Raw genomic sequence first — 14,587 nt, 5'->3', positions numbered from 1 at the left:
TGTTAAATAGTTTTGATTTCCTTTTATAGAAATATTACTTACACTCTTATGTCATTTATTTAGCACGACAGAGATATTTTCATGTCAGTACATATAAATGTATCCTATTTTGTCACTTCCTAAAGTATTCCACTGTGTAGGCATTTAGTTTGATTTTGAGTGTTTATTATAACACTTTATGTTTAAGAAATATTCTATCACATATGGGATACAGACGTTCTTTTTGTTGATTAAACTTCATCCCTACACATGATAGCAGGTGATATCATTTTAGTCTGCTGTTAACTTGTTATAGGAAGCTTTCTAAATTATTTGTATAAAAAGTAGATAAAGAAACAGATCCAAAATTAACTTACATAAAAGTATTTTTAGTACCTAAGTAGCCTTACGGAAGTGTCTTGGTACATGAGAGGTCATTGTGTGACAATATCACGCATAGAAACTGCTAGAAACTGCTGTCACTGCTGGCAAGGTCATTAGCGAATGTCTGGTTTTTACAGCTGTGATTATTGGCTCTTTTTATAATGTGAATTTTTATTTCTACTAATATAAAACAGCTTTGCAATAACTGAGTTTGAGAAAAGTAAAGGGATTTTTTTCAATCTTTTTCAGTGTGAGTAAGCAAGGGAAAAATTACTTCTGGCTAATTAAGTGATTTGATTTTAAATGAATTTATATTTTACTTAACTTATTCATGAAATCTAAATGAAATGGTTTGGCGGTATTAATGTTGCGTTCCCATGGTTTTTTTTTTTAATAAATTTTTTTTGAAGATTTATTTATTTATGCATACAGAACTGTAGTACAGGCCAGAGGTGCAAGTACGGTGAGAGGGTTCACCAAAGACAGAGAGGGGAGCAGAACAGGCAGGTTGACAAAGCACACTGCTGAAGCAAGACAGGAGAGGTGTGCCATGCCATGTGGGTCACTTCCCTGGCCAGGGATCGAATTCATGCTGCAGTGGTTGCAGATACCTTCATGGTGCTGACACCAGAGATGCCTCCTCATGTTACAATTATTTTAATGTGCTTCTCTTTTCTCTACAGAACAACTTTTCACTGATTATCTTTTTAAGCTTTACTTTGTTGAAATATATAAACATTTTGATGGATGATATGTTAATTATTATGTTAACTCAAAATGAACCAAATCCAACTTCAAATTACTGTGGAATCAATACATGTTCTTTGCATTTATTCCTAATTCAATAAATATTATCATCTTACTGGTGCTTGCAAGGGACTGTTGTAGCTATGACTTTGAGCAATTCACCAAATTGTTGGTCCTGTGGAATATCTGTACCACAATCATATACCATTGGTGTGCACATACCCTATGTCAGAGGGATCCCTCAAACTTGTAGCTCTCCTGGATTTTGACCTGATTTTCATGGTTTCACGTTTCACCTCCCTTACGTCAATAGATCTTTATTCAAATGTGCATTTGGACTAGAGAAGTCTGATTCTAATCCTGTTTCTAGTCTAAATTTTAGGGAGCTTACATTCTTCTGGTTTTCTTGGACTAGGAGTGACCTGTCACTTTCTTTCTCTTTAACTTCAGTTGAGATAATGCCTAGGAGTTTGACAAACATTTTATTAAAAAAATATTAGAACATCAACATCACTTGTGATAAGGGAGATGCAGATTAAACTCACAATGAGATGCCACCTCACACATTGAGAATGGCACATTTAAAAACAACTTGCAACAACAAATGCTGGTGAAGATGTGAAGAAAAAGGAACTCTCCTGTACTGCCGGTGGGAATGCAAACTAGTACAACCACTATGGAAAGCTGTTTGGAGGTTCCTCAAACTGCTAAACATGGAGCTTCCCTACGACCCAGCAATCCCACTCCTAGGTATCTATCCAAAAGACACAAAAATACTGATACAAAAAGACACCTGCACCCCCATGTTTATTGCTGCTTTATTTACAATAGGAAAGACATGGAAAACCTAAATGCCCAAAAGTAGATGACTGGATTAAAAGATGTGGTACATATACACAATGGAATATTACTCAGCAACCAAAAAATATAAACACATGCCTTTTGCAGCAACATGGATGGAGCTGGAAAAGATCATGCTTCGTGAAATAAGCCAGAAAGAAAAGGAAAAATACCAGATGGTTTCACTTATAGCAGGAGTATAAAAGGACCAGGGAAAAAAGAATAATAGTGAATAACTATATACCAGAGACATTTTATGGGGGTGGCTGCACCAATTTGCACTCTTCCCAACAGTGTGTAGGGTCTTCCTTTTCTCAACATCCTTACCAACAGTTGTTACCTCCTGTATTTCTAATAACAATTCTAAAATGTGTGAAGTAAGTCTCCTGGTGGTTGTGATTTGCATGTCCTAATAATTAATGATGTTGAGCATCTTTTCAAGTACCTTTTAGCCATTGATTAGTGACTGTCAGAGTCCCTTCCCATTTTTAAAAAAGATTTCTTTATGCATACAGAACTAGAGTGCAGCCAGAGGTGCAGGGGCGGTGAGATGATTGACCAGAGACAGAGCAGGGAGCAGAACAGGCTGACTGACGAAGTACACTGCTGAGGGGAGCAGCAGGCTGGTCAGGAGAGGTCTGCCACACCATGTGGATTACCCCCAGGGTGCAATACAACTCATGCTGAAGTGGCTTTAGCTTCTTAATGCTGTGCTTTGACCCACTGTGCTACTAGGGAGGGGCCCTCTCTTCCCATTTTTTAAGTGTAATTGTTTCTTTATTTGCAGTTGAGTTCAGTATATATTTTGGGTGTATATTTGCATATGCTTAACTGTCTTAAACTCAGGCTCTTTGGCCATCTCTTTCTTGATTGCCCCTTTGCACTTCTGGCTTGTCTGTATTTTACCATACCTAGTTCTTAGTTTCCATTCATTTCTGCCTTAATGCTTTGTTGGTTGGACAGTGCCATGGGATAACCATTGAACAGCTGATGGCTCCAAGTATAGTTGCCCCTTGGCAGGGGTAGTTTGTATGGCAGAGCCTTCCCTACCATGCACTGCACTGTAAATGGGCACTGGAAGGGCTGGATGACTTGCTGTCATTCACTGGCTTCTTCATCCAATGCTTCTTTTGGAGTGGAAACTGTGTTTGAGCGGGAAGAAGGTGAGTGAGTCCTCTATCCTCCACTGTCGGCTGCCATTGCCCCATACAGATTTTCAGATTTGGATTCACCTTGACTTAGTCCTGTATTTAAAGAATTAGTTGACCTCATCAAGTTGATGTGGGTGGGATTGGCTAATGTTTACAGCTGTTGAATATCCCTGTTATAATTCTACTTCAGGAATCAGGGGGTGATGGGAACTACCTTCAACTCTTGAGTTCAACAGAGCAGCTTTCCTGCCATTCTGAGCTTTGTAGGAGAGGAAGAATGCCCTTTGCCCTGTCCATATGATATAAACCTCCTGTGGCATGCAGCTGATGATGTTTACTAGCTGCTCAAACTCCCAGGGGAGGTCTTAATACACTATAAGTTTGCGGAAATGCTGACACAGTTCTGCAAAGCTCAGCTGTGAAGTCTCTGGGCCTTATGTCCCAGCCTCCCACTGTTCTTCCCAAATTTCTGTACATTTGTTAAATAAATCCTCTTCAATTTGCTGAGATCATCAAACTTCTTTCAGTCCTGACATTTGTTCATTCTCACTTTATTGACAGAACTCAATGTTTGCTTACATCATCGTGTCCTAGAAACACACCTCAGGCCTTGAATCATTGCTGATTATTTTCTAATGTTTTTTGAAAATGTAATGTTCTTTTGCACAAACACGTTCTGTTGTAACTTGTATGAGTTTTAGAAAATATTGCTGGATTTTATTTAATTACATTATCATGGCTTCAAATATTAACTTAAACCTTAACAATCTAAATGCCAGCCATATATGTTTATGTTGAGAATCAGATTTAGTTAAAGTGCACCTAAAGTCCTAGTACATCTTGCTTAGCATGTGGTGTTGTGAACTTCACACTGTTCAAATGAATATGATCAACACTTTTTAAAGTTCCTAAATGATGTGATCAGCAGTTTCCTATTAAAAATAGAAATAAACTATTTTTTTAAAGATTTATTTATTTATGCATTCAGAATTGGGGTGCAGGCAGAGGTGCAGGGGCGGTGAGAGGATTCACCAGAGACAAACTGAGGGCAGAACAGGCAGATGGAGGAAGTACACTGCTGAGGGGAGCAGAGGGCGGGTCAGGAGAGGTCTGCCTCGCCATGTGGACTCCTCCGTGGCAGGCGGGAATTGAACTCATGCTGAAGTGGTTTTAGCTACTTAGTGCTGTGCTTTAACCTACTGCGCCACCAGGAGGGCCCATAAAAAATAGAAATAAACTCTTAATAAAGTCATCATAATAGGTTAAATTCAGATTCACCTTGAATCAGTCCTGTCTTTAAGGCATTAGCTGACTTCATTAGGTTGGACTTTAGTTTTTGGTTTTAATGTTTGTACAACTTCAAATCGCTCATTGCAGGAACTGGGTAAAAAAATCTGTAGTTCAAGCCTATTTTTTAATGTTAAAATCCATTGTTATTTTGTACTTTTTTTCTTAAAAGATGTATTTATTTATGCATATAAGACTGGGGTATAGGTCAGAGGTGTGGGGGTGAGAGGATTCACCAGAGACAGAGTGGGGAGCAGAACAGGCTGATCTACTAAAATATACTGCTGAGGGGAGCAATGGACAAGACAAGAAAGGTCTGCTGCACCAAGTGGATCACCTCCCTGGCCTGAGATAGAACTCTTGCTCCCGTGGCTGTTGATGGCTTCATAGTGCAGACTTAACCCCTTGTGCCACCAGGGAGGGCCTGATTTTGTAGGCCCCTATTTTGTAGGGGTCTCCCTGCTAGCACAAAGCGTTATCTAAGGATTGCAGAAGTGTTTCTATCAGTAGAATTAGTGAAGTATTTTGAAAGCAGACTGATCTGGATTGACTCTGTTGCTTCTTAAGAGTGTGAGCCTGGGCAATTTCTTATATGTGGATTGGAATTTCCTCATGGAAATGAGGGAGTAAACCAAAAAACTTCTTCATAGCAGTGCCATGAGGGTCTACAGAAAGTAATTTGCATAACTGTGTTAATAAATGTTAGCAAATATTATTATCATTCTACTTACCAGTCTTCTATCAGTTTCAGTATCTTGTCATTATCTCACAGCTGATTGCTTTTGAAATATCCTAGTGCGGATTCTTATTTCAGCCTTTTTTAGAACTACCCCACTTAAGGGAAAGAGATGATAGCCCAGCCCTCCCTATTCCAGTCTCCTGCAAAAGTGCCAGCATTCTTTTGTTCATTTAGAAAATAAATAGCTTGCTGCAGATTGATGAAAAGGACATGCGAAATTCTGTTCAAGCACAGAGGAAAACAAAGCTAAGCCTAACCTAATGTGCTCCATGTGCCAGCTTTCCCCAGGAGGTTTACTTAATTTTGTTTATTTTGTTTTCTTTCATGTCATGATTTTTTTGAATCTCTTATCCCGATAATTAGCAACAGTAAAGTAAATGTAGATCTTGGCTGGCATTGCCTCGGGAACACACCACAGCCAAGACTGCTGACTACAACAGCAGTGACCGAGTTTTCCTGTATTGCTCTGGTGTTTTTGCACTGTGTATGCCGGCTCAGACCTCACACTTCTTTATGTCTGTAGTGTTCTCTATTGGCGATTTCTACTCATGATGTAGAATATCTCTCTTTTAAAAAATGTAACAAGTGAGGGCCCTCGCTTAAAGGTTAAAGGTCATCATTTATGAGGCTCTCCACAGCCACTGCAGCACGAATTCAGTCCCTGGCCAAGGAAGTGACCCGTGACCCACATGGTGCAGCAGACCTTTCATGTCTCACCTGCTGCTCTCCTCAGCAGTGTACTTTGTCAGTCTGCTTGTTTGTCAGTCTGCCTATTCTGCTCCCCACTCTGTCTCTGGTGAATCCTCTCATCCACACACCTCTGGCCTGTACCCCAGATCTGTATGCATAAATAAATAAATATTAAAAAAAAAAGTAACAAGTGATTATGTAGATGTGATGCTTTTTTGTTTGTTCACATGCCCTCTACTCCTCCACTGGCCATTGAGCAGGGTACTCTAAATGTGGTTCTCACCTTTGGTAGCATATGTTACTTGTGTTGCTTTTAAAAAGACATGTCGTAAGGATATTGTCTGTTCTTCTCACTGCTGTTCCTCCTTTTGCATTTTGATCATCTAGTTGGAGCTATCCAGGGTGCATGTGTGGAAGATTTCCTGTTGAAATACTGGGTGATTGTTCCATACTTAGAAAAGAGACACTTAATAGAAACTTTAGGATGGGCAGCTCTCTGGAAATTGCAAAGGAAGCAAGAGTTTTAGCTATAATTAAGAAACTAGAATTGTCTTACATTAAAAAATGTAGGGAAAGGCCCTCCCTGGTGGCGCAGCGGGTTAAAGCACAGCACTAAGAAGCTAAAGCCACTTCCGCATGAGTTCGATTCCCGCCTGCCCCGGAGGTTACCACATGGCGTGGCATACCTCTCCTGGCCCGCCCGCTGCTCCCCTCAGCAGTGTACTTCGTCTATCTGCCTGTTCTGCTCCCCGCTCTGTCTCTGGTGAATTCTCTCACCCTCCGCATCTCTGGCCTGTACCCCAGTTCTGTACAAATAAATAAATAAATCTTTAAAAAAAAATGTAGGGAAAAATGACCAAAGTGATATAAAATCTCTGTATAGTGGAGGATTGACATAATAGGTGAATTGTCTATGTTAGACCAAGAAAAAAATGCAGGTTTCTTTGCTAAAATAGGTAGATTCCTGTAACTTAAAGACTAAGGACTTAATGACTAAGATCATTTCTCTTATAAAGAGCAAGTACTGTCTCTACCTCATGTATGGATGTTTACTTCTTGGGTTTTTGTTTTTGTTTTCAAAAGTGTCTTTGTATACATCTTTTCAATTCATCTTCTGAATATAAGCTTTTTAATTTCTTAAGTAACTTAAAATGACTTTTTCTCCTTAATAACTTTGGGAAGTTACTCTGACCCACATTAAAGTTTACAGGTTGAGCTCTTGCTTACATTTACAGCGGGGACTTACAGCAGGGACACACAGGAACTGGCTTTAACATGCTGTTTTTGTTTTTTTATATTCTGAGTGACCCGTTCATTAAAAATTCCAATTTCTAAAATAAGAGATGAAATTTTTTCTTTTCAAGATGAAGACAATTGACTTTGTTCTCTCCTTTTAAAAAAGTAGTCATAATTGCTTTAAGACAAATCATCTAGAAAAAGAGAGCTTTCCCTTTTGGTACAGTTGGATACTAAGTTGTAAATTTGCTACTGAAGTGTTACAAGTTAATATTTTGGCTCTGATCCTATTTTTGTTTACCTTTTGAATTAAATTAAATTCTTTCTCATTGTTGTTTCAATTTAGAGGACTTGGGCATTTTTTCAAATTATAGCTGATAGGAAAAGTGTTGACACAGTAGGGTAAATTTTGACATAGTAGACAGTTACAAAAGTGATGATTAGAAAAAAATATCCTGAGAAAGTTAAAAAAAATTGCAGTTTGTCTTAAGGTTCATATTCTGACACCAAGTAAATTACAACTATATTTCTTAGCCTTCCTTTGGGTTCCTGAGAGAAGCATGACATAAAAATTAGTTCCTGGTCATCACATTTATCTGTAAACTAGAAGTGCTTTCTCTTCTTACCCTGTGGTTCTGTGTGCACACATCAGCTGAACTTAGATAACTACAAAGGTCAAGCTATGGCCACTGAACTGTAGATAACTACAAAGGTCAAGGTATGGCCACTGAACTGGCCATGCACACATACACACACACACATTCATTTTTCTTTTGCAATCTTTGTTTCTGAAATGACTGGATTGATGATCCAGCCATCAATAGTAATTATAAATACCTTAGTGTTTTAGCGAGAGTGAGGAAGCACAGAATGGAAAGAGAGTTTTTCAAAGTCTTAGAGCATTTTTTGTAGAGAATTCTCTGTGATAAGCTTTTCTAAAGTATCAACTCATTGAATCAGATGTATCTGAATATTAGGCACACAATTTTCCTGCTACTTATAGTGGAAAATGATGCAGCATCGCTACATAAATCTAAGTTGCTATGAAACTACCTTGTCATCCTTGCTGTGTTTATTTCTCATGTTAAGCAACCATTACTTTATGGAGCCCGTCAACCCCTGTACATTTTCTGTGTCCACTGAGCATTTCAAGTCCTTTGGTAAGAACTGCCTGGGTCTTAGCAATGTGCCATATGTGAGAAGCCAGTGTGGAGGATCACATGCCTGCTGTATTCCATTTTTCAAAAGCATGCACATGCTGGCATTTTATTTGAACTCTTGAGTTGTTTGTACTGTGTTATAAGGGAGAGCATATTACATTCAGGAGACCCATTTTTCCCAGGGTATAGAATTACTTGTATTGTATAAAGTTCTCTTCTGAGGAGGGGGAACAACTTTGTTTTCTCTTCCTTTGATATTTTCGTTTGATTAGGGATTGCTAACATTTTGAGCATAGAAGTAAAAATTAAGATATGTGAGACTTAATCATATTTTTTTATTTCCACCATTTTGTTAACCCCACGGTATGAAATAAATTTACAGTTTGTTATTTGATTGAACAAGGATTCTCATAAATTCCAGCTTTTATCATATGATCAGATTTTTCCTGGACAAATAAAAAGATGTTTGCTGTTGCCAATGGAGTTGGCCTAACAGCATGCTAGATACTAGGGATTGGTTTGGAACTGACAACTTGGCTTGTCCATTCTTATCCCTCCCACCAAACTCAGCCTCAACAGAGGATTGAGAAAGGTTTGGTAGTTGAGAATAGTTCTTGTGTGCCTCTGTGTTCCCCAGCCTCAGCCAGATTTTTGCATGCAAGGCTATTCTTGTGGTCTTTCCAGCTCGGCCAAAACCGAAAGGCATTGGAAACCTTGCAAGAAAACTTGTTCTAATATAGGTTTGAAACTTCCTTTATATTACAACTGTATTGTCAGCCCGATAGCTAAAGGAATGAAGAGAAAAAATTTATTCTCTACTGAGGCTAACAATTGCCAGTTCAATTCAGAGCAAACCTTGAAAATACCTCTAAAGTTTAAAAAAGAATTGGATGGGATTTATTTAGTTGTTTGTTTCTTAAGACATATAAGACCTAGCTTTCTCTTCAGTTATATAGGCTTTCCCTCTAAAATACACCTTAAATGTTAGGATTTCTTTTTTATGTCATATCAGTTCAATATTTTGTGTCTAATGTTGATCAAACTTGAGAATCTCAACAGTACCAGTCATAGTCCACCTGGATTTTTTTTTTAAGATTTTACTTATTTTTGCATAGAAGAGCTGGGGTGTAGTCCATAGGTATGGGAGGGTGTGGGAAGTGAGTGGATTCTTCAAAGATAGAGTGGGGAGCAGAACAGGCAGATCTACTGAAATACACTGCTGAGGTGATCAATAGGCAAGACAGGAGATGTCTTCTGTGCCATATGTAGGCCAGGGTGGACTTAGACCTGAGCAGTGATAGCATTGATACTTAACCCCTTAGCCACCAGGGAGGCCTCCTGGATATTGTTGACTACTTGTTAGCATAAAATTTCAGGCTCTTATATCAAAAGAATTTTTCATCCATAGTAATAATCTTTCTGTGATAACCTGGATGAGGCTTGTCTTGTTCTGTTGGTATTGAAAAAGTTTTTCAGTCTTTGTTTTACCTATACCTGTTTCAAAAGGTTTCTGCTGCTAGTAATAAGACTGGAGGATTGAATATATACAGTTTAGATACTGTGGGTTGTAATGATATATGGTAGCATCTGTAAAGAATATAGTTCTTGTTATCATATCAATCTTGTATTTCTTAATCTTTCATTATTCTGATAAACAAGGACTATCTTTATTCCAGTATTTTCAATTTCATTTGATGGCTGAAAAGCATAATGTAACTAGGCTTAGAAAAAAGTAATTGATGTATGAATGTTGCAGATTATGTTTGGCATTGACCGTCAATATTCAAATTAGTGAAAGGCTTTGTACCCTAGATTTTGGGGTGAAAAGATAAGCTGATGATCCTTAGATGCTCTACTTGATTTCCTATGTTCAAATGAGGCTATTATGCAAAAACCCTTTAATTTAAAAAAAATTTGTTGTCTGTTTGAAAGGATTTAAGAGGAGTAGTTAACTTTATTCTTTGTCCTTAATTATAAAACACAAGATTCTGAGGAGCAAAAGCACAGATGTGAATCCTGCTGACATTTGGGATAAAAGCATCTTAAGTTGACTGTCACATTCTGATTGGTGTTCAACTGAATTTCAAAATAGACTGCTGATTTTTATTTTCCCCTTAAGTTATAGCTAATTTCCTTTGGGGAAACTTGATATATGAGGCTATAGTTTTTATGGAAACAAAAAGTTATTAGGGAATATAATAATTTGTCAAAACCTTGTTGTTTTGACAAGGTTTGTGTACACATGCAATAAAAAATTTCAGCTAGTCCAGTCACCCTGGAAAGTTGTACACACTAAAAATGGATCTACCATATAATCCAGCAGTTTCACCCCCAGGAATATACAAAGGAAACAAAAATACCAATTTGAAATGAAACTTGCACTCCTATGTTTATTGCAGCATTATTTATAGTAGCCAAGATATGGAAGCAACTCAATGCCCCCCAGAAGACAAATGGATCAAAAAGTTGTGGTATATTTACACAATGGACTATTACCTAGTGATCAAAAGACAAATTCATGCCATTCGTAGTAAAATCAATGGAGCTGAAAGGGATTAGTCAGAGGGACAAAGATAAATATTGGGTGGTTTCCTTATGTGGGATATAGAGAAACCAAACAAAAGGTCAAGAAAATGACATTAGTAAGCTGACCTTAGGTCTGAGGTGTATAGCAAGGGAAGTGGGGAGAGAGTGGAGTCCAAACAGGGGAATGCGAAGCACAAAGAATATGGTGATGGTTTACGGGTGAGATGGTGGCAGGAGAGCTACAGGGACTACAGCTGAGAATGAGAAACCAATTATTGTACAAAAATGAACAATGATGTAAGAAAAACAAATCAGAAACTCTGGGTGAATCTGATGGCAAGTAAAATAAATTCAGACACAGAAGTATGCACCATGCTAATTCATTCTTATTCCCACTGTTTTCTGGGTATCAATAATCTTCGTTTTTTGCCAGAGTTGGAATCATTTACTTAAAATAGAGAGGTCTGATTTGCATGCATGTAATTCACTAATTGCAATTTAATTCTTAAATTGCTTTATAACAATGAGAAAAGGAACCCATAGGAGGAACAATGTACAAATATAGGTTTGGTGTTTCAGTAGGGGCATGTAGCTTTTTTTTTTTTAATTAATCCATTGTAACAATCTATTTTTCAGCCAGTGAGCATCACTTTTTTCTCTCTTACAACAATGAAATGTTTTTTTATACTGGTTATTAACAGCCTCTGGGCTTCTTCAGTGGCTTTGTTCCGCCCTCTCACTCTCATCAGCAAAGCTTGACACTACAGAGGGATGCTGATACCTGCTCCACAGGTGAGGACACACTACTGATTGTTTGGTGTCTAACCCAGTGGATATAAGGTATTTTATTTGTTACCAAACATAGCCAGTTCTATAACATGTGGTCACCTTTTCCAGAAGGTAACCCAGTGGAAGTATTTTCCATTGGCATCTGAGTTCATAAGTTTATTCTCTTTAAAATCAAAATGAAAACATAAAGAAAAAAAATAATCATATCAATGTGTCTTCTAATAAAATTAATTTGAAGGAAACTTCTGTTCTCAATGTGAGAAAAACTTGTGAATGTGAAAAAACCTATTTTTGAGATATATTTAAGGAATGGATCTCCATTCATTTGGAAGAAAATTTATATCTTAAAGCTAGTAATGCAAAAAATATAATGTTGATCCTAATTTAAGTGCATACTGCATGAACCACATCATAAAGGTAAGTTTAATGGTCACAATTCAGCAAATGGTTAGAATAATTCCATTTTGAAAAATCAACATAATAAACTAATTGACATAATCTCACAGAATTGGTGCATCACTGGCAGAAATTAAGCTGTGTTATTCTCCAAATTTATTATATAAACAATTCAACACAAAGGAAAACACAGTATGTTGGTCAGATACATAAAACACAATACATGGCTGTATTCAACAAATGATACTGCTTCCTGGAAATATCAGTGTATGTGTATTTCAGCCAAAGATTTCTCAACATCTAGATGGGTTCCTTCTTTCTGTGGTCTATGATATTTCAGAAAATGAGATGTATAGGTTTTAGTGTTTAATAACCAGGTGCTTCATGTAGTCCAATGTAAATCCTAAAGAGATTACTTTAGTCAGATTTATTTCCTTCCCTCCCTCCTTACTATCTCTCCTGCTTCCTTCCTTCTGTCTACCTACCTTTTTTTCCTTCTGTATTTTTTTTTTTTTAAAGATTTTATTTTATTTGTGCATACAGAACTGGGATACAGGCCAGAGATGTGGAGGGTGAGAGAATTCACCAGAGACAGAGTGGAGTGCAGAACAGGCAGATCAACGAAATACACTGCTGAGGGGAGCAGCGGGCGGGTCAGGAGAGGTCTGCCACGCCATGTGGTCACCTCCGGGGCAGGCGGGAATCGAACTCATGAGGAAGTGGCTTTAGATTCTCAGTGCTGTGCTTTAACCCACTGCGCCACCAGGAAGGGCCCCTTCTGTATTTTTTAACTGAAACTGTATGTAGCTGTTTTTCAAGTCACAAGGAACAATATTGTGGCACCAAAGGGGAGGCGTATCCATATGGCAGCTTCTCAGACATTTAAAGTGTCTGGAAGGCAGACATGCAGAGCCTCTGTGCTGTACTTAATTTTAGAAACTTCTTAATTTTAATGTGTTGTCCATGGCACAAAAGAAATTTTCACTGGGAGACTTGTGTGGTGTTTGAGGCAACTCTTGTGTTTCTAGAATCCCTTAGCAGCGAGGCCCACAGGAACCATCCCTCTGTCCTGCAGGTTTGCTTTGGCTCTCACAGCCTCTACAACACTTCATGGCATGGCTGGGCTGTCCTGAATTTCCACGTTTAGATCTATACCTATAATTTAACATTTTTCTTTTTAAAATAAGTAGTACATTGCACTGTAATTTAAATACTTAGAAAAACCCGAGATCCCTGCAATTTCAAATGCTTGCACTCGCTCTAACAGGATTAATTTCCAGCAGCACCAACATGACCTTGTTATTTTTTCTTTTTTTTAATCAAAAATCAGAGAAATACTTCATTTTTAAATCCGTCCCCACCTCCTCCCCCTAAATTTTAGGTAACACTTTACTGCTTTCTAAAAAGAAGCAAATCGATCACTATTATTGCTCAAACACCTGGAGTTTACTCATGAGAAAGACAGAGCTCCATTATGCCCACACGTGTGATGCACAGATCTGAGTGGTGTCTGACTTCTTCCTGCCTGGCTCTGGGGAGACTGAATGCAGAATGAATCTTAAGCATATGAAAATTTCAAGTCTAGGAGGAAGTCTTTGCTTAGAGGATTATACTTCTTACACACTGTACTTTTTAGTTGCCTCTCAAGGATAGGTGTAAACCCATTATTTCTGTTTATCTCCCTACAAATTTTCTGAACTGACAAATTTTGTTTTCAGAGCTAATCTAGTATTTCTGTTTAATACAACCACATGTGTACCTCCATTGGATTACCAGCTCACTAGTCAGATGCCTGAATGGGTTGTCAAAAGAGTCATGACGTAATTTTTTTTTAATGCAAAAATGCACCATGACTTTTGTGCCAACACAATCTATAGTATATATATATACACATTGATTAAAGCTATTAGTTTTTCCTTCTGAATTACAAACCATGGAAACTACAGATTGATGTTTTATACCCCCAAATGACAAAGGATACTGATAAGCCAAGAGTGATTGACAAGTTGGAGTCTAGTCCAGTCCTCAATTTGGCTGTATTCTCTTTATTCTCATACTCGTTGATGCTGGTCTATTCACTATAAAGTGGAGATTGTTAAGTATGTGAAAGAACTGCATGTTTAGTATCCAGATTAAGTTCAAATATCATTTGACAAATATACTTCCAGTATATCTATAGCACTCTTGTAAGAAGTGAGATTCAGCTAGTTTTTATTATTAGAATTAACTCCTTCATTACCAGAGTGTATAATTGCATTTTTCTTAATTCTACTGAATAAAAAAATGTGCATGGTAGATTAAATATGATCTTAATTTGTGACCACTAGGTTTCATTTTCACACATTCTCCATTGATGGAGAATGTTTTGATAGCATTTGAGTACTTAATGCAATGTTTGGAGGTGTTAAAAGAATATCAGATTATAGACATCTTTATCGAAGTCTTTTGGGCCTATACATTTCAATTAGAATGGAATTCATATGCTTTTCCTTGGTTGTACACAATGTAATCCTTTACCTACTCTTTTGATCTCTTATTCACACTTTAGGCATAGGAATCAGTAAGATCCAGACCTTAAGATAAGTAGTTTGGGCCCTCCCTGGTTGTGCAGCGGGTTAAAGCACAGCACTAAGAAGCTAAAGCCACTTCCACTTGAGTTTGAT

At 37.7% G+C, this 14,587-nt stretch overlaps 1 protein-coding gene across 3 annotated transcripts in view; it reads left to right on the top strand.

Moving 5' to 3' along the window:
- Positions 1-14,587, top strand: part of CCDC91 (coiled-coil domain containing 91) — a 197,386-nt gene that overhangs the window by 59,136 nt on the left and 123,663 nt on the right. The gene's annotated exons all lie outside the window — the stretch shown is intronic.

Source organism: Condylura cristata, unplaced genomic scaffold (genome assembly GCF_000260355.1).
Source record: "Condylura cristata isolate star-nosed mole 26May11 unplaced genomic scaffold, ConCri1.0 scaffold00036, whole genome shotgun sequence".
Taxonomy (NCBI): Eukaryota; Metazoa; Chordata; class Mammalia; order Eulipotyphla; family Talpidae; genus Condylura; species Condylura cristata.
Note: the sequence above shows the minus strand (reverse complement) of the source record. Positions and strands in the feature narration are given on the sequence as shown.